We start from the raw sequence: 22,647 nt of genomic DNA, 5'->3' as shown, positions 1-22,647 counted from the left end.
GGTGTGTAAAAACAAGCGATGATTCTAAGCAAAATAACAAAAAAAAATGTAGAGTGCTTTCAAGGCTCGCTAGCATTCCGGGACGCTTATATATTGCTAATATGCCAGTCCTGTCACTATATGAAAAAAATGCATCTTTACGAGCGGTTAAAAACATTGAAAACGTAACCAATGAAGCACGTGGGGTGTGAAGCGTGACTATTTTTATTATTTTTTGTGCCCGGCAGTTTTTATAAGGCACTTGTTTTCAAAGATTTTAAAAGTGCGGGTGATGGTTTGGAAGTGAAAAAAGCATCTTCACACAAAGCAGAAAGAATAAAGTAGTACTTACTTGTTAAATGTCGAACTATATGAAGTGGCCTTCAATTTATTATAATCATACATGCACAGTGAGTTACTGGTCCAGTGTTACTGCATAGTTCTTCCCGTCTGTTTTGGTTTTCCAGATGTCCTTCTTTCGTTTGGCGCGTATATCCCCCCTGCTAAAAAGCGCCGACGTCGTGTTCGCCCTAACTATGTCCGACAGTGCACATAAATGCATGTACGAAGCCGTTTTAGCACCGTTTTAATGCCATGAATTTGAAAAAAAAAAACACCGTAACCGACCGATTATTTCGTCTGCCTGACTGAGAAATGTTCCAATTATTCCGGATATTTGCTCTTAGGATTGAGTGCAGGAGAAATGCACTCACTTCTCCCCATAAAATTGCATTACCGGAAGTCAATTTTCGACTGGTTGCTGTCTGCTTCAATTTGTGAAAGCATACTACCGCCACAGAGCCGTGTAGAGAGAGAGAGAGAGAGAGTTTGGTCAATGGGAGTAGAGGGCTGAGTCATGCCAAGCACTCTATCTGCGTGCCACGCAGATAGAGTGCTTGGCATGCCCTCTTGGCCAGCCAGAAGCCGAAGAGAATCCCTTAGCGGCCGTAGTGAGAAACAGTTTTAATAAGAGCGAGGGTTAAATGTAGTAACTCTTCGTAGTTGAAAAATATGGTGCACCGGATGTTTCGAATATGATCACGCAAGAAGATGTAAGGAACGAATGTGCGCTCGAACTCGGTTTTGCTCGGACAGTGTGTGACCGCTCGGTCGGTAGAATCCCGGCCTTCGGCGCCTGGCGTAAGGATTATGTCGATCGTTCCCCTAGTCGCACTCTTCGACCATGATTTTAGATGACCTTGATTGAAACCTCACGTGCACCCTATTTTCAGTCACCGAGAGTTACTCGGACGCACTTATTAATTTCGTTTCTATCGGCCACCATCAGGTTATTGTTTCCGGCTTCTGGTCAACCACGTCCGAATTTGTGAAGGCACCGTATAGGGAGTATTCACTGGCGGCCATAGCTGTGTGCGCGAATGCTGAGCGCGTGCTGATGGCGAGCTTCCACAGTTCTTTTGCAACGTGCATTCCGCACCATCAAGAGTGCCGGTCTTAGCAGCCTATTGATGTGAGCTCGTTCTGAGCATGCGCTCTAAACAGCACCCACAAATATGGCGTCTAGTGAATACTCCCTATAGAATACTCCCAGCCCGCTTTCAGCCAATCGCGCCTCCTTCTTTGCCTCCTATACTCCCCCAACAGTGAATGGCTAAACTCTCTATATATACGCCTTTGCACCGTCAGTCAAACCTCTAGCGTACATCATAATAGACAGTTTTAGTATAGCGTTCCTGGATCTTACGTCCGCAATGCGCAATAGTATAGCGTACGCTAAAAATGACCTGCTCGGACCGAATTTAGTTGTGCGTTACGTTTTCGAGTGAACACCGCGCATGATCTTGGTTAAATTTGCTAAAGCCGTAGAATTTGTTCTACGGCTCTACGCGTGCTTATAGCGCAACCATGCTCCTAGAAAGAAATATTGAAAAAGAAAAAGTGTCCAATCATTTTATTTCAGATTAAACCAAGCCACAGCTGCCTCGTCACACACGCTTTTCTGCGGGGTACAGAGGCTACGAGTACGAGTGCGAAGCCAAATTCGATCACGGAGCCTCCGTCAGTCGTCCCGTGGAAACGGCGCCTTTTATCAATGCTATCGCGGAATGAAATTCATGACCCTGATGTCCAGTGCATAGCGAGAACTTCGGCAATTTTTTTAGAGTCGTTCGTCCGTCGGCGATGAACTGTGGAAATAGGCTTAGCGTTGAGCAGATCGCAGCGTCGACGCACACTGCGAGCGGCGAACATTTCCACTGTGCACTCCTTCAGCTGCAGGGCGATCTGATTCGAGCGCGGTAGGTTCCAGAAAGAATCGCCGAGCTGAACACCACGCAATTTCACGTAACACAGAACTTCGAAAACACCACGTCGCCCTTGCTGCGCCAGTCGAGGCAACCGCCATCTTGAAACTGGCGCTCTCGTTTGGTCCGAGATCTCTCGAGAGCGTCCCGCAAGGCCCGCTAGCCAGCGACGCAAAATCCCCGGCGTTGCGTGCGTACGCAATACGCTAGCCCTTCTATTGCGTTCTGTGCATGCGCACTCACGACCCGCAATCTCCTTGCGTACGCAAAGCTATAGCGTACGGTCCACTAAAACTGTCTAATAGGGAGTTTTAGAATAACGTACGCAATTTTAGCGCACGCAAGCGCTAAATTTAGCGCTTGTATTAGCGCACGCGACGCGAGAGAGTTTTAGAATAGGGAGCTTTCGTAGACCGCTTCACCCTCCGCTAAGCGTTCCGCAACGAAGAAGTTGCTACTGCGCCTGCGCGCCGATAGCCTTGACTGTGGAGTTCCCGCTATCGTAGCGGGTTGCGGAGGGCCTTGCGGGATGGCGAAAACGATCTACGAAAACTCCCTAATAGCGTTTCTCCGCCGCGACGCAAAAGCCCAAACATCTGGCGCTTGCGACGCCACTAAGATACAGTAAAAAATTTTATTTCACACACGAAATGATGTAACTCTAGAAAAAAAAAAACTATTTTTTGGTCCAGAGTAGCATTTTAATTTCTTTAAACATGAGAACGCGACGCGAGCGGTTGACCGGTCGTGTCCGCTTGCGTCGCCTCGGCAAGAGGGGTCTCGTGTACTGACCTTCGCACATCGTTCCTTCGCCGTGAAATGTTCGCGCGTCGCAAGTATCAAGTTGCCGGTGATCGCTGCCAAACCGAGTACAATGTCGTCCCGTATTGAAAACTGCAGTCGCGAGGATGCCGCCGACGTCGCACTCACGCCGCCGCCAAAGCAGCCGCCAACATAATCCTGGAAGCCGCCATTTTTTTTTAACTGTGCTCGTCTTGGATTGAGCCAACTTCTCATCACGAATCCTCCTTGGAGAAGCGCAAAGATTCTTTGCGTACGCACGCTATTTCCGAGAAATAGCGCGCGCTAAAATTGCGCACGCAAAGCGCAAAACCTGGTTTCCGTTCGGAGCATGCGCAGTGGCGACGACGCTATTCTTTGCGCACGCAAAGCTTTAGCGTGCGCTATTCTAAAACTCCCTAATAACTCTATGCGTGTAGATCACGGTGGAAGAAATACATTTAGGTGATGACTATCTGTCTCGCGCGGCGACCACATTAGACAGTTTTAGTATAGCGTTGCTGGCTCTTGCGTACGAAATACGCAATAGTATAGCGTACGCTAAAAATGACCTGCTCGGACCGAATTTAGTTGTGCGTTACGTTGTTGAGTGAACACCGCGCATGATCTTGGTGAAATTTGCTAGAGCGGTAGAATTCCGCGTGCTTATAGCGCAACCATGCTCCCGGAAAGAAAAATTGAAAAAGAAAAAGTGTCCAATCATTTTATTTCAGATTAAACCAAGCCACAGCTGTCTCGTCAAGCGCGCTTTTCTGCGGGGTACAGAGGCTACGAGTACGAGTGCGTAGCCAAATTCGATCACGGGGCCTCCGTCAGTCGTCCCGTGGAAACGGCACCTTTCATCAATGCTATCTCGGAATGAAATTCATGACCCTGATGTCCAGGGCATAGCGAGAACTTCGACGATTTCTTTTAGAGTCGTTCGTCCGTCGGCGATGAACTGTGGAAATAGGCTTAGCGTTGAGCAGATCGCAGCGTCGACGCACACTGCGAGCGGCGAACATTTCCACTGTGCACTCCTTCAGCTGCAGGGCGATCTGATTCGAGCGCGGTAGGTCCCAGAAAGAATCGCCGAGCTGAACACCACGCAATTTCACGTAACACGGAACTTCGAAAACACCACGTCGCCCTGCTGCGCCAGTCGAGGCAACCGCCATCTTGAAACTGGCGCTCTCGTTCGGTCCGAGATCTCTCGAGAGTGTCCCGCAAGGCCCGCTAGCCAGCAACGCAAAATCCCCATCGTTGCGTGCGTACGCAGTACGCTAGCCCTTCTATTGCGTTCTGCTCATGCGCACTCACGACCCGCAATCTCCTTGCGTACGCAAAGCTATAGCGTACGGTCCACTAAAACTAGAGAGTTTTAGAATAACGTGCGCAATTTTAGCGCACGCTAGCGCTAAATTTAGCGCTTGTATTAGCGCACCCGACGCGAGAGAGTTTTAGAATAGCGTTTCTCCGTCGCGACGCAAAAGCCCAAGCATCTCGCGCCTGCGACGCACCAAGACACAGTCACAATTTTTATTTCACCCACGAAATGCTGTAACTTAAGAAAAAAAAAAGTTTTTTGGTCCAGAGTATTATTTTAGATTTGTTTAAACGTGATAATGCGACGCGAGCGGTTGACCGGTCGTGTCCGCTTGCGTCGCCTCGGCAAGAGAGGTCTCGTGTACTGACCTTCGCACATCGTACCTTCGCCGAGAAATGTTAGCGCGTCACAAGCACCAAGCTGTCGGTGATCGTTGGCAAACCGAGTACAATGCCGTCCCGTATTGAAAATCGCAGCCGCGAGGATGCCGCCGACGTCGCACTCACGCCGCCGCCAAAGCAGCCGCCAACATAATCCTGGAAGCCGCCATTTTTTTTTTTTCAACTCTGCTCGTCTTGGCTTTAGCCAACTTCTCATCACGAATCCTCCTTGGAGAAGCGCAAAGCCTCTTTGCGTACGCACGCTATTTCCGAGAAATAGCGCACGCTAAAATTGCGCGCGCAAAGCGCAAAACCTGGTTTGCGTTCGGAGCATGCGCAGTGTTGACGACGCTATTCTTTGCGTGCGCAAAGCTTTAGCGTGCGCTATTCTAAAACTCCCTACTGTCTATTATGTTCGGCGCACCGAACGCGCTTCTCTCGCACGGGGATAGATGGCGCCAACGTATAGAGGGGCTTGTGAAGGCTTGTATACGCCTCGCAAGTGGGCTCACTTTCGTCTTCTGCGCATGAAAAAGGAAGTAGCGGTGACGTCAGAACGCCGAGCCCTGATTGGCTGATCGCGACCCCCTATCTGAGCGTCGTCCGCTCCTTTGCAACGTCGTCTGCGTGTCTTACCTTTCCTGCGACTTTCGGAAGTGCAGGTCTTTACGAGCGAGCTCGACTTCGCCTTTCAGAGAGAGCAGACGAAATAACTCAAGCGGTACGTTGTTTTTGTCTAACAACTAGCCGACGCGCATCAAGGAGGGAAGTCAAAGGACTCACTGGCGAGGTGTCCCGAGGTGCCGAGGTTTGTTTGCTAAGAACCGAGAATGAGGGTGGTTAGTGTCCGCAAGTTCCCTCCCAAATACTTTTTCCCTCCTTTCGTGTGCGGCGAGACTTCTCACTCTTTAACGGCGTCGGCGTGTTGGCGCAGTTAACGTCGTCTGCTTTACGTCTGCTTGTCAAAGCGATGGCTGCTTTACCTTTCCTGCGTCTGTCGGAGATTAACCGCTTTTTTACCGGCGAGAGTTACCGTTGCCTCGGAAAACAAGGAGATGACAAGAGGAAGAGATTGACCTCTCAATCCAAAATTGAGGTCAGCGATAAAAGTATAAGACGGGAAGGGTTCACAAGTGTCGCGCGGGCATATTCCATTCAGCACGCCAGACGGTCGTGGGCAGACGGTCGCCGAGTCGGAGTGCCTGCTAGGCCTATCTGCCGTGCTCGCTTGGTCGTTGTCGGTGGAATCGTGGCCGTTGGAGCTTTCCCCGGGTGTTTGTGGATCCATCGTTCTTGTTCCTCGTGGTCTGTTTAAAGTACTGTTTACTTTCTTTCTTGCTGCTTGAAGTCGGGACGCGTGAGAAGCGCACGTAGAAAAATAAACGTCCGTTGGTCGTCGACGCTGTCGCCCATGCTGATTTGATTAAGACAACTTCGGAGCTGTCATAGGATTTCGTCGTAACCTGCGCAAAATTTACAAAAATTTCGTTTCGTGAATACGAATTTGTTCTCAAGTTTTGTTTTACGCATATTTTTGGCGTAAGATCGTTTTGTGAACCCTCTGCACTTTCGAAAGTCGCAGGGAAGGTAGGACAGACGCAGACGACGTTGCGAGCAGACGACGTTGCAAAGGAGCAGACGACGCTCAGATAGGGGGTCGCGATCAGCCAATCAGGGCTCGGCGTTCTGACGTCACCGCTACCCCCTGCGCAAGAAACAGACGAACTTGCCCTCAGCATAGAGGGGCTTGTGAAGGAAATTATGCATTAATTACTCGTTCCCTGTGTACTGTGTAGTGAAATGATGGATTTATGTTCGCGCACTGGCAGTGATTGCCTTTTCCCCGTGCGGTTACTGTTTTTTGTTTTTGTTTTGTTTTGGTTTTTTTCCCAAACGAGAACGTTTCGATGATGACTCAACGTGACAAAAATTTCCGTATAAATATAAACTTCCCAGCATAATCTACTGGGCCTTCAATAATTTAGAGTAATTTAGAGTAAACACCTGGATCATGCTCGAATGTTTTGCCAAACAACATGTTTGGTAACAGTTCCATAAATTGTTTACACACATTGCGTGGCTTTATATGAGGTCGGGTGATCTTTTCCACCCTGCTCCTGCCTTATTGAAAAAAATAAATTCTAATGATGTTACATAATGGGGCCTAAATAATTCTTTGCATGAGCATAAAGGTTTTAGCATTACAAATGGTTTATACATGCAATGTCAACTTGTACTGTGGAATATACAAACCTTGTGAGCAGAAAAAAATCCTATTTATGATGTCATAGTGACTGAAACGATGACACAGGATGATGACATACTGACTGACATGATGACACAGAGACTGAAAGTCAAGCAATAGTAATGGTTAGAAGACATAAATCACTTTTCATCTATACTCGCACAATATGGTGTCACCCCGTCTTACAGGTAAAAAAACACCTGACAAATATTTTGGCTTTAAAATGTACATAAAAGCTGGATTCACTGCATATTACCAAGAACGCCATCTCCTACATCCTGTGTTTCTTGCCCATGCTCTTAAACTAAGACGAGCGCTGCTTTGCTGATTTCTTTATCTCTTGAGCTTGTTCTTTCCTACTCATCGTAATATGCTTACAGTGTTGTCGCATCCGCATGCTGAAGTAGTAGGGGAGCAACTGGGCGATTGTTTCTTCTTTGTGTTCAGCGCATGGAAACGTTATTGTGTCCCAGTAGACAGTCTTGTGGCTTTTATTTTGCACAAAGAACTGTTAAGCTATCTTCAGTAGCTGGAAAAGGTTCTCGGTGGGGTGTGTAAGGCCTCCTCTGTTCTTCACGTTTGTCAGTGCTGCTTTATTAGAAGTGTTCCTGTCGATGCTGAAAGCGGATCGACATGCAGAGCAGCGTGTAGCTTTTTTTTTTTTTTTTTTTCACGCTCAAAAACCCAGTTACATAATATAGCATGCAGTGCAAAGCCTTGGTTTCATGAGCCTTTTCTGTCCAGACATCTTTGAATTCCCAGTCTTCGACAGAAATTAGACTTAAGCTCGGTCTTCATTTGGTCAACGAGATGAGGAGACTACGTAGTAACTTGCGATCGGCCCTCGGGATTGCACGACGATCCAGGCGAGCGTCATTCGATGGAGCTTTAAACAAGGACACTCGTTCTGCGCAGTTCCGGTACTCCGAATCGCAGTTGGGAACGAAGCACGTCTTTCCCATCCTTATAGCATAACTTCTTCTTCGGGTTAATGCTCATCTTCGTGCACGATGGTGGAACCGGTGATTGAAACAGTAACAAAGCAAAACATGAGGCCGGCCACGGACCGCACACCTACACCTCACCGCGAAAAAGCCGAGCAAGCTACGCCCCCGACTCCGTGGCCGCCGAGGAGAGACCTCATACCCACGGTGCTCACACCTCAGCGCCCTCCGCGGCGGCACGGAACAACTGCACTTCGTTTCCCCCTATGTTGTACCGGAGCGAAGGCTAGAAGCGCGAGCTCATAGCGTTGGTAGCTGTTCTTAAGTCACGAGAGCTTGTGCCGCCGGGATGTGCCCCAGAGCAAGGAGCTCGCGCTTGTGGCCTTTCCTGTGGTTCATCACAAGGTGAAACAGAGTATATATACTCCTTGTTCGAGGCTAGTTCCGAACACGATCTGGTCGCTCGCTCCCCGCGGGAAGAGCGGCCAGAGTCACCACCTAAATGTATTTCTTCCACCGTGTTGTAGATCAATATCCCCAGCCACTCCGCCGCTGTCGCAATGCATCGAGGAAATTTCAACACTGCGCGCGACGGGCTCGCTGAAGCTCTGCGCGTGCAGAGCACCAGACGGCACGAACCGTCTCGTGCACTGCCGCCTATACTCTGTCTCACCTTATCATGTACCGTAGGAAAGGCTACAAGCGCGAGCTCCTTGCTCTGGGCAGATCTCGGCGGCACAAGCTCGGCGTGCATCAAGGGCAGCTACCAACGATATGAGCTCGCGCCTTTAGCCTTCGCTGCGGTACAACATAAGGTGAAACGGAGTATAGCTTCTGCGAAGTGAAGTTATGGCGGCGTCACGCATGCGCCGAACGCCTGGTGAAATCGGTAGCATTCCCGCGACTGCGTAAAACTTTCAATGCTCGAAACCGACCCTCCTTTTCAAAATGTCCGCGCTATCGCCTGTCCGCTATTGGTTGATCATATACTCTGAGCGCGTATTGGACACGGGCGTGACGTCAGCGTTCGGCGAGTACTCGGATCCAATCGCCGCGCTTCGTGTCCAAGCAATGGCGACCGCCAATGTTGCTCGATGGACTTTTGAAAAGGGCCTGGAGCCATAGAGAGCGTAGAGCATCGACACTCTATTCCTCGACTTTCTCATGGGCGCCGCCATCTTGGCATTTAGTGCGGAGCTGGCACCATCTGATGATCGTTACGATTTGAAAATACGACTTCAACAGCTTTATAAAACAGGCTCAGCATGCTCCGACGATAGCGTTCTGCTTTCTTGCTGACTCTCGTATCATTTCTAGAGGACGAAAAACCGTTTCCCGCCATTACATATAAAGCCTCAACATAACCGCCAATCGTGAACTTAAGAACAAGATGGCTAGGGGACGCAAATTACCGCCCTTTACAAAGGGTACAGCAATTAGCATCCATCTATCTATGGCTGTATAGTGTCGTTTTATGAAGCGTGGATTCCTTAGCGGCTCTACTCGCAACTGCGAGAACTGATTGTGAAGTAAAAAGGCTGCTTCTGTTTTTTTTTTGTTTTTTTTTTTTCTTTGCAAGGAGGTAGGCGGGCAGGGCTATCACACGAATTTGTGACGGTAGTACATCCCCATGTCTGAAGATGCAGTTGGGCCGTTATGATCCTTAGCGTTTTGTCGCAAAGAGCGAAGGCATCTCATACGTGTAATCCAGGGCTGATGACGGAGATGTGCTTGTAAAAGTACGGCGGGGGTGCGTGATTGATTTTTTCATTAACCTTCAAAGAGTGGTAACTGTACTGTGTAATACCCTTCATATAGCCCGGACTTATCGCCGTGGGAGCGTTGGCTAATTTAACAGTGAAAAAAAAAAATCACCGAAGTAAGTTCTTTTTGCGCGATGAAGTAAACGAAGTCGCTGCTGCAACGCAATGCTTTACATTTCTTCGAATTGTTTTTGAAACATTTCATCCAGGATATTGGATGTGAAGAATACTAATTCGGAAAAAAATACAAATATCTACGAAGCCACCCAATTCTGAATAAAAATAAATCTGCTTCGTAACTTTCTAATCAGCCCCCGCAAGTCAAAGCTTTGCGAAGGAGAGCTTGATGATTTTTTTCTGAACCAGGCAAGAGCAGCACTCGGCAACCCGTGTGCGTAATGCAACGTGCGTTCCCTCGTGCATCGCAGTAACTGTATATTGTGCCGCCTTTCTCTCTCTCTCTCTCTTTCTCATCGTCGCAGATTTGGTCGTTGTACAACGGTTGCGTTGAGCCGTGAGGCTGAAAATATCTTATTCGACCTTCTGGACGCGCGCACGTGCTTGTGACGTAGGAGATGTGGCATCTGCTGTCTTTCGGAATCTGGCCCGAAATTTCCAGGTGGCAGACGCAACCGTTAATAATGAGCAACTGTCACTCTTTTTTTTTTTAATATTATTTTTGTTTAGATGCCATTCACGGTCTAACGACTGATCTTCGGAGTACTATAGTTGGCGTGAGCTGTTGCGTGCTACGTCGTCAAAGGCTAGCGTGTAACTTCCGTCGAGCTCCAACTCGTGTCGAACGCAATCGAGCGAGCGCATGTACCGGAATGAGACGCGAGGCGCAAAATATCGCGAGGCTGAAGCACTTACGGATCGAGGCTACGACAGCCCTCGACAGTGTAGCACAAAACAGTCGACGCCGAATAGGCATCAAAATGAAGTTCTCGGGTTAGGTTAAATACACTTTTGTGCGCTCTAAAAAAAGAAAAAATTGCGCGTCGTATTTTGCAATTAAGAAATTCAACGCGCGATAAATTGACTCTATGCAAAATAATGTATCGTCGCGTTCTTTCTACTTCGTAGTTTTTGTTTTCGGTCTCTGAGACGCGCCGGGATTTCTGAACGACGTCACAGACCAGGGAAGGCAACTATGGCAACGGTCACGTGACCCTAAAAAAAAAAATGTGACGCAGTCGCACTCTGCTTGTTCATGCCATACAAAAGACACGCTGTTTCCCTGCAGACACTACGACAGATTTTGTCTGCGGACGAGCCTCGATCGTGTTTTGAAAAGCACGTTTGCTTCGTGCATTCTACGAACATATATGTCCGCAGACGGTTTTTTTGTACGACCAGTGTGACAGGACCGCCGTACAAGAAAGAAGAAGGCTTCAAACAGCGTCTTCAGACTGTCTTTTTTTTTTTTTTTTTTTTGCGTGATGTTTCAGCAGTGTACGACCTCGGGTTTGAGGTTAGAGAGGGATACGGGGCGAGTGAAATCAGGCTGAGAAGGAAGTAAACTCATCCCAAGAAAATGATACCCAGACCCATTTATTTGTTGTTGTTGTTTTTAATTGCACGGCGGTAACTAATCTTCGACTCGTTATCTTTGCGTGCTCGAACCCGGTTGGAACAAGTCGAACCCGAAAGGACGTTTTATTGTCCCTTCGATTAACACATGATGCATATATACCCTCTTCTGCCATTCTTTTTTTTTTTTTTTCATTGCTCGCTTTTTGGTTGGTTTAATCCCTTGTCCCTTGAATAACATGGACGTAAATTGAACGTGCCGATAACCTTTCGTTTCTCTTCTTTTAATTTTTTTTTTTTTAAGCGGGGCTCGATCTTAATCTTCCGCATTGTCCAAGCAGTAAAACTAAGCGAGGCATTTCCTTAACTACGGTTACTGAATTAGCTCTCGGGTGGGTGACCTTATTTTTACCTATTCGAAAGTTCGCAACCTTCTTTTCAACAGATGTCGATCTCGTTCGCTCTTGCTCTTATTAAAAATCCCATCTACATACTCTTATTAAAAGGCAAAGAAAAAAAGAGATCCTGTTGATAATAGTGCACGAGCGTTATCTCATTCTTTCTGGCGGTCTACCCGTGTACTACGACATCGATATTTTTTTCCCGTATGGCATGAAACTTAAAGCGTTAGCCTATTCCACCTATGCACCCGTAAATCAACCAGTCGTGGTCCTGCTAAGGCGACAGATATCTAACTGATATGCATCGAGTCGTCCCGCGGAATGACATAAAAAAATAATAATAAAAAACCGGCGCGAGCACGCAAAGATGCGGTCGCCAAAAAAAAAAAAACGCAGAAAAAGAAACATCACAAACCAAGACAAAGCAAAACCTGTAAAGGTGCCCCCAATTCAAGTCAGAGAGGTCCGGGAAGGTGGGCTACACTGCTAGGCTCCAATTTCCCGTTCGACCAATTTGGGAAATTCGACTTGATGCTCGTTTTTGCTTGTCGTTTCTCCCATTCTTGTTTGTTTGTTTGTTTGTTCGTTCGTATGTTTGTTTGTTTGTTTTTTTGTCCCCTATTCGTGTGGTTGTCCGGTTTGCACGTTCGCTATATATCGGTCTGGGTCCTTCTCGCCCGAGCGATGTAGTGTGCCTTGACTTCGGAGTCTTTCCAATCGCACGGTAGGTTCACACGTGGTGTATGGTCAGTGTTTCCAACGCGAGCTGCCAGGAGAAGGCAAAAGTGTTGATAATCTGCAAGCGTCTTCTTTGTTTCGCCCGCCCTTTTCATCTCCGCGCAAAAAAAAAAAAGAAAAAAAAATGCGCAATAGCGATTGGTTTGTCCAGGAGCCGTCCGCTATTAAATTGCCAACGCCCTCCGTGGCTTCCGTTACCCCCTCTCCTAAATCTAGGCTCTCCAGAGCCGTGCGATCTGGAGCGGCGACAGGCGTTATGAACGGACTGCGTCGAGTTCAACCCAGATCCTTCCGTTTCAGCATAATTTAGTAAACGCAACATTTTCTTTCCTTTTTTTCTTAGTCCTATTTTCGACCGCGCACCCATTTACCGACGTCCGCTGCGCTTTTAAGCTCCCTCGCGATTGATCACAGTGTGTGCATTTGTGTGTGCGTGTTTTTGTGAGTGTGTGTCTGTGTTTGTTTGTTTGTGAGTGTGTGTGTGTGTGGGGGGGGGGGGGCGGGTGACCAGTAATGTAATTTGTTAAAGTTCAATCCATCTCATCATCTGTACACAGGGTTGCCAAACGTTATGACTAGGGGGCCGATTAGGCGTTTGTCGTATTCTTGAGGGCCAGGAAGAAAAATAGCAACTATGTGGACGAGGAAAAACTGAGTTATAAATCTAGGTAAGAATTTCAACGCACAAGTGAATGTTGGAGTAAGTATTAAGGTGTGTGAGGGGGGGGGGGGGAGCTTAAGTTGGGGGCGCGGGGAAATTTCGGCACATTCGAGCAGTCCAAAAAGACTAATGAGCATGATAAAAGTAATGCTGACACGAGGTGCATGAGAACGCCAGAATAATTTTAACATAGTTGCACAGCCATGAAGCCGGGGACTAAGAATGGTTATGCTGGTCATGACATTGTTTAGTCATGGCGAGAGAGAGCCCCGTTATGGCGCAGTGTCTCTCGTTCTTTCTGGTATCTTCTTTTGCGCATTTAAAACGCATCGTGGCGTCGTCTTTTTTTTCTCTCTCTTTTTTTTTTTTTTTTCATTATTATTATGAGCACATTTTGTATTTGCGCCGCGGTACCGGCGGGTCTGCTGGAAGCGGGCCGCTGGCCCAGCTTCACTGGAAGGACCGCTGCCAGCCGCTGCCCGGTCGGAAGACTTCCGCGGGACGTTACTGATTTGCTTTTTCCTATTGTTCGCTTCAATTTAAACTGCCTTAAAGGGATACTTCAACGAAATTCTGAATATAGACAACCTGGGGTGCTGTTTGATTGGGCGCTATCTAGCGACTGAAGCAAGAAACATCGGACATGCCTGAAAGGGCGGCTGCCCTGTCAAAACGTGAGCTGTCATTTTGGTGGCACCGCTTAACCTAGTATCTAAAGTAAGAAATGCTGGGGGGGGGGGGGGGGGGGGGGGGGGTAGGCAAGGAAGCCTTGGCCGCTTGACATGCCAGTATACGGCGGAAGCCACGGCCCCTGCGGGCCAATCGCAACAACGGAATGCGCCACCTGACTACGTATCGCAGGAGCTCACTTTTACTGCGAAGAAGGCTTTTCGGTTCGTCATGCTCCAATAATAGGGAGTTTTCGTAGACCACGTTTCCCCCTCCGCTGAGCCCTCCGCAACGAAGAAGCCGCTACTGCGCCTGCGCACTGATGGCCTTGACTGTATAGAGTTCCGGGTATCGTCGCGGGCTGCGGAGAGCCTTGCGGGGTGGCGAAAACGATCTTCGAAAACTCCCTCATGGTGAGTTTTAGTATTGCGTGTACGGGAACAAACGCAAGCGCTGTGCGTTTGCGTTAGCGTTGCGTGCTCCACGCTGCGCATGCGCGAAGTCGCCTTGCGCCAATCTAAGGCCGCAGTTTAGTCTTCGCACACGCACAGTGTGGAACACGCAATGCTTACGCAAACGCACAGCGCTTGCGTTCACTCGTTTACGCAATACTAAAACTTACGAATATCGGAGCCGTCGAAACGCCATGTAGGGCGTAGCTTACAGGCCTTTGCCAAGTTGCAACGAGACAGGGTATAACCATGGGCTCTCACTCTGCTGGCGCCGCCTGACCGTTGTCGGCTAGCTATACCCGTTGTGTTCAGAAATAGGCTCAATGCGGTCCGCAATATTTATAAATTACAGTCGCGCGTCTGCATTTTGAAACTGATGGCTGTATTTTTCGTTATAAACGGCACACTCGGGCAAGCGCTCGCAGTGCAACCAGCGGAGAGCACGTACATACCTAACATCCGGCGCAATCGTGACGTAGCCTGTCTGGGGACGAGCAAAGGTGCGGCGAGGCCGACGTCAAGGAGACGATTGCAAGGGGCATCTGGCCGCCGCCATAGGTCTCTGCTCGTGCGGACAAGTGCGTGCAATTACAGCCTCACCAAAGCTACGTTCACGCGCACGCTGTACATGCTGGCACGCCCGGGGTGGGGCGTAAGTGAGGCCAGAGTTCTAGGCTATTCGCGACTCCAGCAAAACGAAAGGCACCTAGCGGGAAAACACTGAACTGGCCGGAACAGGTCCCTTCGCGATTTCTGCTCGTCTCTTCTGGCTTCCCTGTTTCCATGTTGTCGGTGGTTTGCGCGACAGAACACTTCTACCGGTAACTGTGTCGTAACCGTAGTATCGCCTTGTGACCCAGGTCGCCCTGCACGCGACCTATGTAGCCGCGTGAGCCAGACATTCTGCGTTTATCAACGTTCATCAGCACCGTGGAAGGACAGTGAGCAGTCCTTTATTCGTTTCCTCGAAGAAAGTCAGGCCTCTGGAAGTTCGATTACCCCAACGCATCGCCGCAGGTTCGAACGGTAGAACATAAAACGCGGGGGAACCAATTTTCAGTCCAATGCTTCTTGCTGCTGCCTCAGCGTTCTGCGTCGAGCTGGCATGTGGCACGGCACGACCTGGATTCGACCGCCATATTTGCCCGATAGTGGCGTCCCCTGTAGGTTGCTGGAGTCGCGAATAAACAGACATCGTCATTGCCTGTCAATGATCCTAGACGGACATTACGAACGAGGCTTTAGCGACATCCGCTAGGTGCCATTTGCTAACCGTTTTATTCGTTTTAAAATTCAGTTTTGTGCCTTTTTCAACGAGAAAGTGGTGTGTCCGATGTGATACTGCTGCCCTGAACACATATAGACCAAGAAATAAGCGCCGAAATTTTGTTGTCGTATCCCATTAATGGTGATCCGTGAAAGGTACATCAAACATCTTGGGAAGGAACAGCGGCAAAAAACTTGAACAAGTGTAAAGAAACACACACGACAGGACGGAGTGTGTGTTTCGTTACCCTTGTCCAAGTTTTTTGCCACTGGAAAAGTGGCAAAAAACTTGCCACTGTTGCCACTGTTCCCAAAATGTTCACTTTTAACCAACTAACCCAACACGTTACATTGTTGTAGATCAAACATCGCGCCCCCAGAAGCGTGACTGCCCGTGGCACCGCCTTTCGGCGAAATGGGGATTAAAGTTGGAGGACAATTCCGCTTCATTTCTGTGGTCTCCGGGTTACAACCAGCCTTTTTGGAAGAGTTTGTCCGCGTGCCGTATGAAGTGAGGGGATTGAAAAGTGCAGAAACGATTCTTTAATAGAGTCTGCCACCGGCTCATGCAGATTATATGTAAAGCTTTTAGAACACTGACACCTCTAAAAAGACGGTAACACTGTGAGTCATGTGAGACGCTGTGTCCGACTGACTAATGGCGAGATGCTCGAGTGGCGCCATTTTATGGCTTCTATTCGTGAAGTCACAAGCGGTATTTCTCTCAATTGTTGTGGTTCTACACTCTAAAAAAAAAAGGTGTCGATTTAACTCTTTTTGGGGTGTAACTGGCTTGTCACAGAATCCACTCTTTTAAAGAGTAACTATAACTCTTCGGAGGCAAGTGTATGTTTAACTCTTCCATACAAGTGTTCATTTAACTCTTCTATAGAGAGTCACGACAATACCTTTGAGAGAGTCAGGGCTACTCTTTTGATGTGTAAGTGTAAGTGTTACCTTCACTCCTTTGTGTAGAGTAACTATAACTCCATGAGAAGTGTTGCCTAAACTCTTTGATGAGAGTAAATTTCACTTTTTTGTGTAGAGTGACTATAACTCTATCAAAAGTGTTGCCGAAACTCCTTGTTGACGAGTGAAGGATACTCTCCAGGAAGAGTTACCTTCATTCCTTCGTGTAGGGTAACTACAACTCTATTACAATGTTGCCTGAACTCTGTATTCAAGAGTTACGCGTACTCGCCAGGAAGAGTTACCCTCACTCCATCGTGTAGAGTAGCCACAACTCTATTAGAAGTGTTGCCTAAACTCTGTATGCAAGAGTTAAACATGTTCTCCGCGAAGAGTTGAATCCACTCGTTTGTGGAGAGTAATGACAACTCCATTAGAAGTGCTGCCTGAACTCTATATTTAAGAGTTAAGCACGCTCTCCAGGAAGGGTAGTTTTAACCTTATTGTGGAGTAAATACAACTCCATTTGAATTGTACCTTGAGTCCGTATTAAAGAGTTAACTCTGCTTTCTACCAAGAGTTAATGTCACATAGCAGCACACTTGAGCAGTTTGTATGACCCCTCCCTAGATAGTACTTAACTCTTTAATACAGAGTTTAGGCAACACTTGAATGGGACTCTAATTACTCTACAGAAATATTTTTTTACAGTAATTACAAACCCATCTGATGTGTTGCCTAAACTCTGTATAAAAGAATTAGCACCCTCTTCAGGAAGCCCTAAAATCTAAAAGCAGCTATGTACATGTTCACAAGGAGATGGGTGCAAAGGAAATGTGGAACTGCAGCTGAAAAATGACAAAATATAAAGCATGAGCCTGCACAGAGGCTATAGGTTCTCATAAAAATTCAGCACTGAAATAAAACAGTAGAATAGAGTTTAATAAACCAAAATTTTAATTTCAGCACATGGCAAAAAAGGCAAAACCGGCACACAAATTTCCTCTGGCTAACAAGTTTTTTTTTTTTTTTTTAACTTCGTGATCAAGTCTAAAGCCAAGACGGACTTTATTTGTACTTCAAACTAATGAAGTGCCCAATCACTGCGAGTGACTGGCTTGCTTTTTGACGGTAAGAAATGTCGTTGACTCCGTGCGATGCAAGAACGAGCGCTGCACCAGCCCGTCACCTCAAAGGAGTGGTCCTCCAACACCACAGTTATGGCACTTGAGTCCTCTTCGTCAATTCTCGTCACCGGATAGGTCGATCGGCCGTGTCCCTCCTCCTGTGAAGAATGAATGCTTAAATGCAGAGTCAGCAATATTAAAAGAGAGGAAACAGCTCGCGAAGTGCTTTTAGTTAATACCAGTGCACTCATTTGCGAGACAATAGACCATTTTCGAAAATCCCAGGAGCCATTCATAGGATGCGCTCCAATAATTGGCTGGGGCTCGCTTTCTTGCCGATTGAATAAGAGTCCCAACCGAACACTAAGGCAGCACTGATTGCTAGCTCGCTCAGCTGCAAAAATCCAAAACCGTTCGTATCCCCTGCTATGAACATCTAAGAAAAAGCTAAACCACTTCCCTCGCTCTCTCTTTATTTGTTTCCTTTGTATACAATAGCAGCCATAAGCGGTTGCATTCATTTATGGTATCCTCAAGTTTGCACCCGATCAGAAAAAGGGGGCAAGGAGAGGGGGCAGTTCCCCTCCCCCTTCTCCCTGACTTTCGGAACAATTATAACAGGCAATATGGGAGTGAGGGACAGAGTTTAGCTTCCTTGCACATCACCCCTCCACCTTCCAAACAGTAGCAAATCAGCTGGCCTCTGCCCATAGCGGTGCAAGACATAGCTTTATTATATAGACACTAGACTGAGGGGTAGGACGAATGCAATTTCTTAACATCTGCATTTGTCCAAGTGGCATACAATATGTTAGTAACATTTTTATAGATAAATTAGTGTAAACAACGTATTGCGTTTCAGTGCTGACTGCCATATATTATAGTTTATTTCACAACTTTAGAAAGGAAGCTAACGAATGCAAACAACATCTAAGTTTGGGGAGACCAATCATTAAATATTGTTGTAGTGTTATCGCTCCTGCGGTAGAACCTAAGACGCGCGTGACTATCGGTTATCGCGCTCTACTGTCTGCTTCGAGATGACTCGTCGTAGGAGTGCTGCGCACGGTTGTTGTCATGTGACCTGATATGTGTGTATATATGTGGGTGTGGCAATAAACGGGGCACTTCTGGGTCTGGGCCCCAAGTTGGAAGTCTTGCCTTCATCCCAAAGCAAACGCGACATGGTGTCAGAAGTGGGATGACACCCCTGCTCTCCCTCGTCGTCGTCGTCCTACGCCCCTTCTTCGCCGTGGCTGCCATTTAAGTTCAAGCATGGTTGGCGACGAAAGCGGCACCGGCACGGACCAGGCCATTCGAGCTCCGTCGCAGCCGGGAGTTTTTCCTGTCCAGCCGCCCCCGAGTTTTAACTTCGACAAAACGTCGGAATGGCCCGCTTGGGTGCTGGACTTCGACGACTACAGGTTCGCCTCAGGACTGAACGAGCGGACACAAGAAGCACAGGTACGGACCTTGCTATACACAATGGGAAGGCAGGCACGCAAGATATTTCAAACCTTCAACCTGTCCGAGGAAGAGGCGAAAAACTATTCTCTGGTCAAGAAAAAGTTCGACGACCATTTTGTCGCGGCGCGCAATTTGGTCTACGAAAGCGCCCGCTTCCACCGTCGTTCTCAAGAACCCGGGGAAACAGTGGACCAGTTCGTTACGTCGCTTCACACGCTGGCCGACCGGTGCGACTACGGAGAAGTCAAAGAACGCATGGTGCGTGACCGCTTCGTTGTGGGCCTGATGGACGCCAAGCTGTCTGAGGCTCTCCAGATGGACGCGACGCTGACGCTAGCCAGCGCCCTTGCCAAGGCACGCCTGAAGGAGACGGTGCAACGGCAACAGAGGGAGCTTCGCTGCGGCTCGGCGGAACATTCCGAGACTGCCTCGTCAACGGCAGAGGTGGACGCAGTTCGCAGAGAACAAGCTACGGGGCGTCACCCGCGGAACAACCGGCGTGGTGGACACAAAGGCAACGGCGCTCCGAAGTGCTCATCGTGCGGAAGAGGTCCGCACTCCAGGTCTTCGTGCCCGGCTAGAGGAGCGGTCTGCCACAAGTGCGGCAAGCGAGGACACTTCGCCGCAGCGTGCTTCACGCCGTCTAAGGTAGGCGTCGACCAGGCTGGGAGACAAGGGACTACGAAGCGCGCGACCTTTATTGGTACTTTAGCAGGCAGTAGCGCGAAGGCTCGCACGGTACAAGTGTCTGTAAATGATACAGTTGTTACCGCTAAAGTCGATACCGGAGCTGAAGTTTCGGTGATTCCGACGTCATTCCCAGGATTACCAAGGCAGCTAGAGAGTTGCGATGTAATCTTAAAAGGCCCAGGCAACGATAAGTTGAAGGTAAAAGGACAATTTGTTGCCAACATTTCGTGGAAGCGCAGTTCCACTCGACAAACTGTCTTTGTCGTAGAATCTGTGAAGTCCGTCATCCTGGGTTTACCAGCCATTGAAGCCTTAGGGATAGTTAAGTTTGTCGACAAAGTATCGGTGGAAAAAGGCTTTCCTTCGCTGTTTCAAGGTCTTGGGACCATGGAAGGCGAATACTGCATTCGTCTTAAACCAGACAGTGTGCCTTACGCCATCCACACCGCTCGTCGTGTTCCCATCCCGTTGCGAGAGGCCGTAAAAAAAGAACTTGACAAAATGGAAATGAATGGGGTCATTAGAAAAGTTGAAGGCCCAACCGAGTGGTGTGCGGGTATAGTGCCGGTCTTAAAGCCGTCGGGTGAGGTACGCATTTGCGTTGACTTAACTCAACTAAACAAAAACGTAAAACGAGAACGTTTTGTACTTCCCACGGTTGACGAGACTATTGCCTTGCTCAGTGGAGCAGCAGTATTTTCGAAACTGGACGCTAACTCGGGATTCCATCAAGTCAGATTAGCAAGGGAATGCCAGCAGTTAACTACGTTCATAACGCCGTATGGTCGTTACTGCTTCGAACGATTGCCGTTTGGTATAACATCGGCTCCTGAGTATTTCCAAAAGCGCATGAACGAAATTCTTGATGGAATGCCGGGTGTAGTAAACATGATGGACGATGTGCTAGTATTTGGGTCGAATCAGCAAGAGCATGACGAGCGTTTACATCGCACTCTTGAGCGTCTTCACAAAGCCGGCATAACCCTGAACAAAGAAAAATGCCAATTCAGCGTGAAAGAACTGTCTTTTCTGGGTTTCTTGGTCAGCAAGGACGGCATACGGCCAGATCCCGCAAAGGTCCGCGCGATTGCTGATATGAAGGCGCCGACAAGCGTAGCGGAGGTGCGCAGACTCTTGGGTCTCGCTAATCACTGTTCGCGGTTTATTCCCAATCTGGCTGATAAGACAGCGCCGCTGCGTCAGTTGCTACAAAAGAATACAGACTGGATTTGGACGGACGCTCAGGAGAAGGCGATGGAGTGCCTGAAAAAGGCCATTTGTTCAGATAGTTGCATGGCCAAGTATGACCCGAGGTATCCGACGATCCTATCGGCAGATGCCTCGTCATACGGATTAGGTGCCGTTCTGCTACAGCTGCAGCCCAACAACGAGCAAAGGCCCGTCGTTTTCGTTTCTAGGGCTCTAACACCTACTGAAATGCGCTATGCGCAAATTGAAAAAGAAACCTTGGCTTTGACTTGGGCCGCAGAACGTCTGGAAAGTTATTTGAGGGGGTTGCATTTCACAGTGGAAACTGACCATAAACCATTAGTCACATTACTGGGAAAGTCTCCACTGGATTTGCTCCCACCGCGCATTCAGAGGTTTCGTATGCGCTTGATGCGTTTTAGCTTTGATGTGGATTATGTGCCCGGCAAGAATCTCGTGATTGCTGATGCATTATCGCGGGCGCCTTTACGAGAACAGCGAACGGCAAAATGCCTATCGGTAGAAGAAGTCAGCAGTTTTGTTGCAGGCTCGTTGTCAGAATTGGGCGAGTCTGATAGCTTCAGATCTGTTGCCGAAGAGCAGGCATGCGATGAGGTTTGCCAACGACTAATTCGCTACACTCGTGAAGGCTGGCCCAGCCTAGCTTCGTTGCCTGCAGAGTTAAAGCCTTACTGGCAAGAACGTGGAACGCTGAGTGTTTGTAAAGGCGTCCTCCTCAAAGGAAGCCGCCTCGTGGTTCCACAGTCATTACGAAGCATGGTCTTGAAACAGCTTCATGAAGGGCATCAAGGAATTGTCCGGTGCAGGGCGAGAGCGCTTGAGTCCGTATGGTGGCCGGGCTTAAGCTCACAACTTGCTTCGATTGTCACGAACTGCCGTGTTTGTGCTGAGTACCGTGATCAGCCAGCGGAGCCTATGATTCCAACTAGGACTCCGTCAAGGCCATGGGAACGGGTGGCCGCGGACATTTTTCATATGAAAGGAAGCAACTACCTTTTGGTGGTAGATTATTTTTCACGTTTTCCAGAGCTGTGTCGCTTAGAATCCCTCACTAGTCCCCATGTTGTCGAACAACTTAAAAGTGTTTTTTCGAGGCATGGTATTCCGGAAGTGCTGGTGTCGGATAATGGCAAACAATTTGTAAGCCAGGAGTTTGACCAGTTCTCGAGAGAATACCGGTTTAGACGCGTCACATCTAGCCCGAGGTTTCCGCAGGCAAACGGTGAAGTTGAGAGGATGGTAAAAACGATTAAAGGACTACTATTGAAGTCAAACGATCCCTTTTTGGCTTTATTAGCCTACAGGGACACCCCGGGACAACTAGGCAGCACGCCAGCCGAGCTGCTCATGAGTCGGCGACTCCGGACCACGCTCCCGCTCCACCCAAAGAAACTGGCGCCTAGTACGCAAAACCTGAAGGAGGTCCGTCGAAAAGACACTCTCCTTAGGGACGCCCAACGTCGCTTCTACAATAGGCGCCACGCGGCCCGTCACCTGCCGCAGTTGGAGCCCGGTGAGGGAGTCTGGGTGAAAGACCGCAGAGAGAAGGGCGTAATCCTTAAGCTGGCCAGTAGACCGCGGTCGTATGTGGTGGAGTTGGATAAGGGGGGCAGAATCGAGCGGAATCGAAGAGCCCTGGTCCAACTTAAGCAGGACAGGGAAAGTGTAGAAAACAGTGACGACTGCTACGAGTTTCCGGAAGGGGAAACTGACGGCGGCGTGAGTGCAGAATGCCTGAGTCGTCCCGGTTCGATTGGCCAAAACAGTCCGCTTCAAGGACTCAAGCCTAATGTTTCGTTGCCAGCGGTTCCTCCGGAGTATG

This window comes from Ixodes scapularis, unplaced genomic scaffold (assembly GCF_016920785.2).
Source record: "Ixodes scapularis isolate PalLabHiFi unplaced genomic scaffold, ASM1692078v2 PGA_scaffold8__174_contigs__length_109621045, whole genome shotgun sequence".
NCBI classification, from domain to species: domain Eukaryota; kingdom Metazoa; phylum Arthropoda; class Arachnida; order Ixodida; family Ixodidae; genus Ixodes; species Ixodes scapularis.
Note: the sequence above shows the minus strand (reverse complement) of the source record.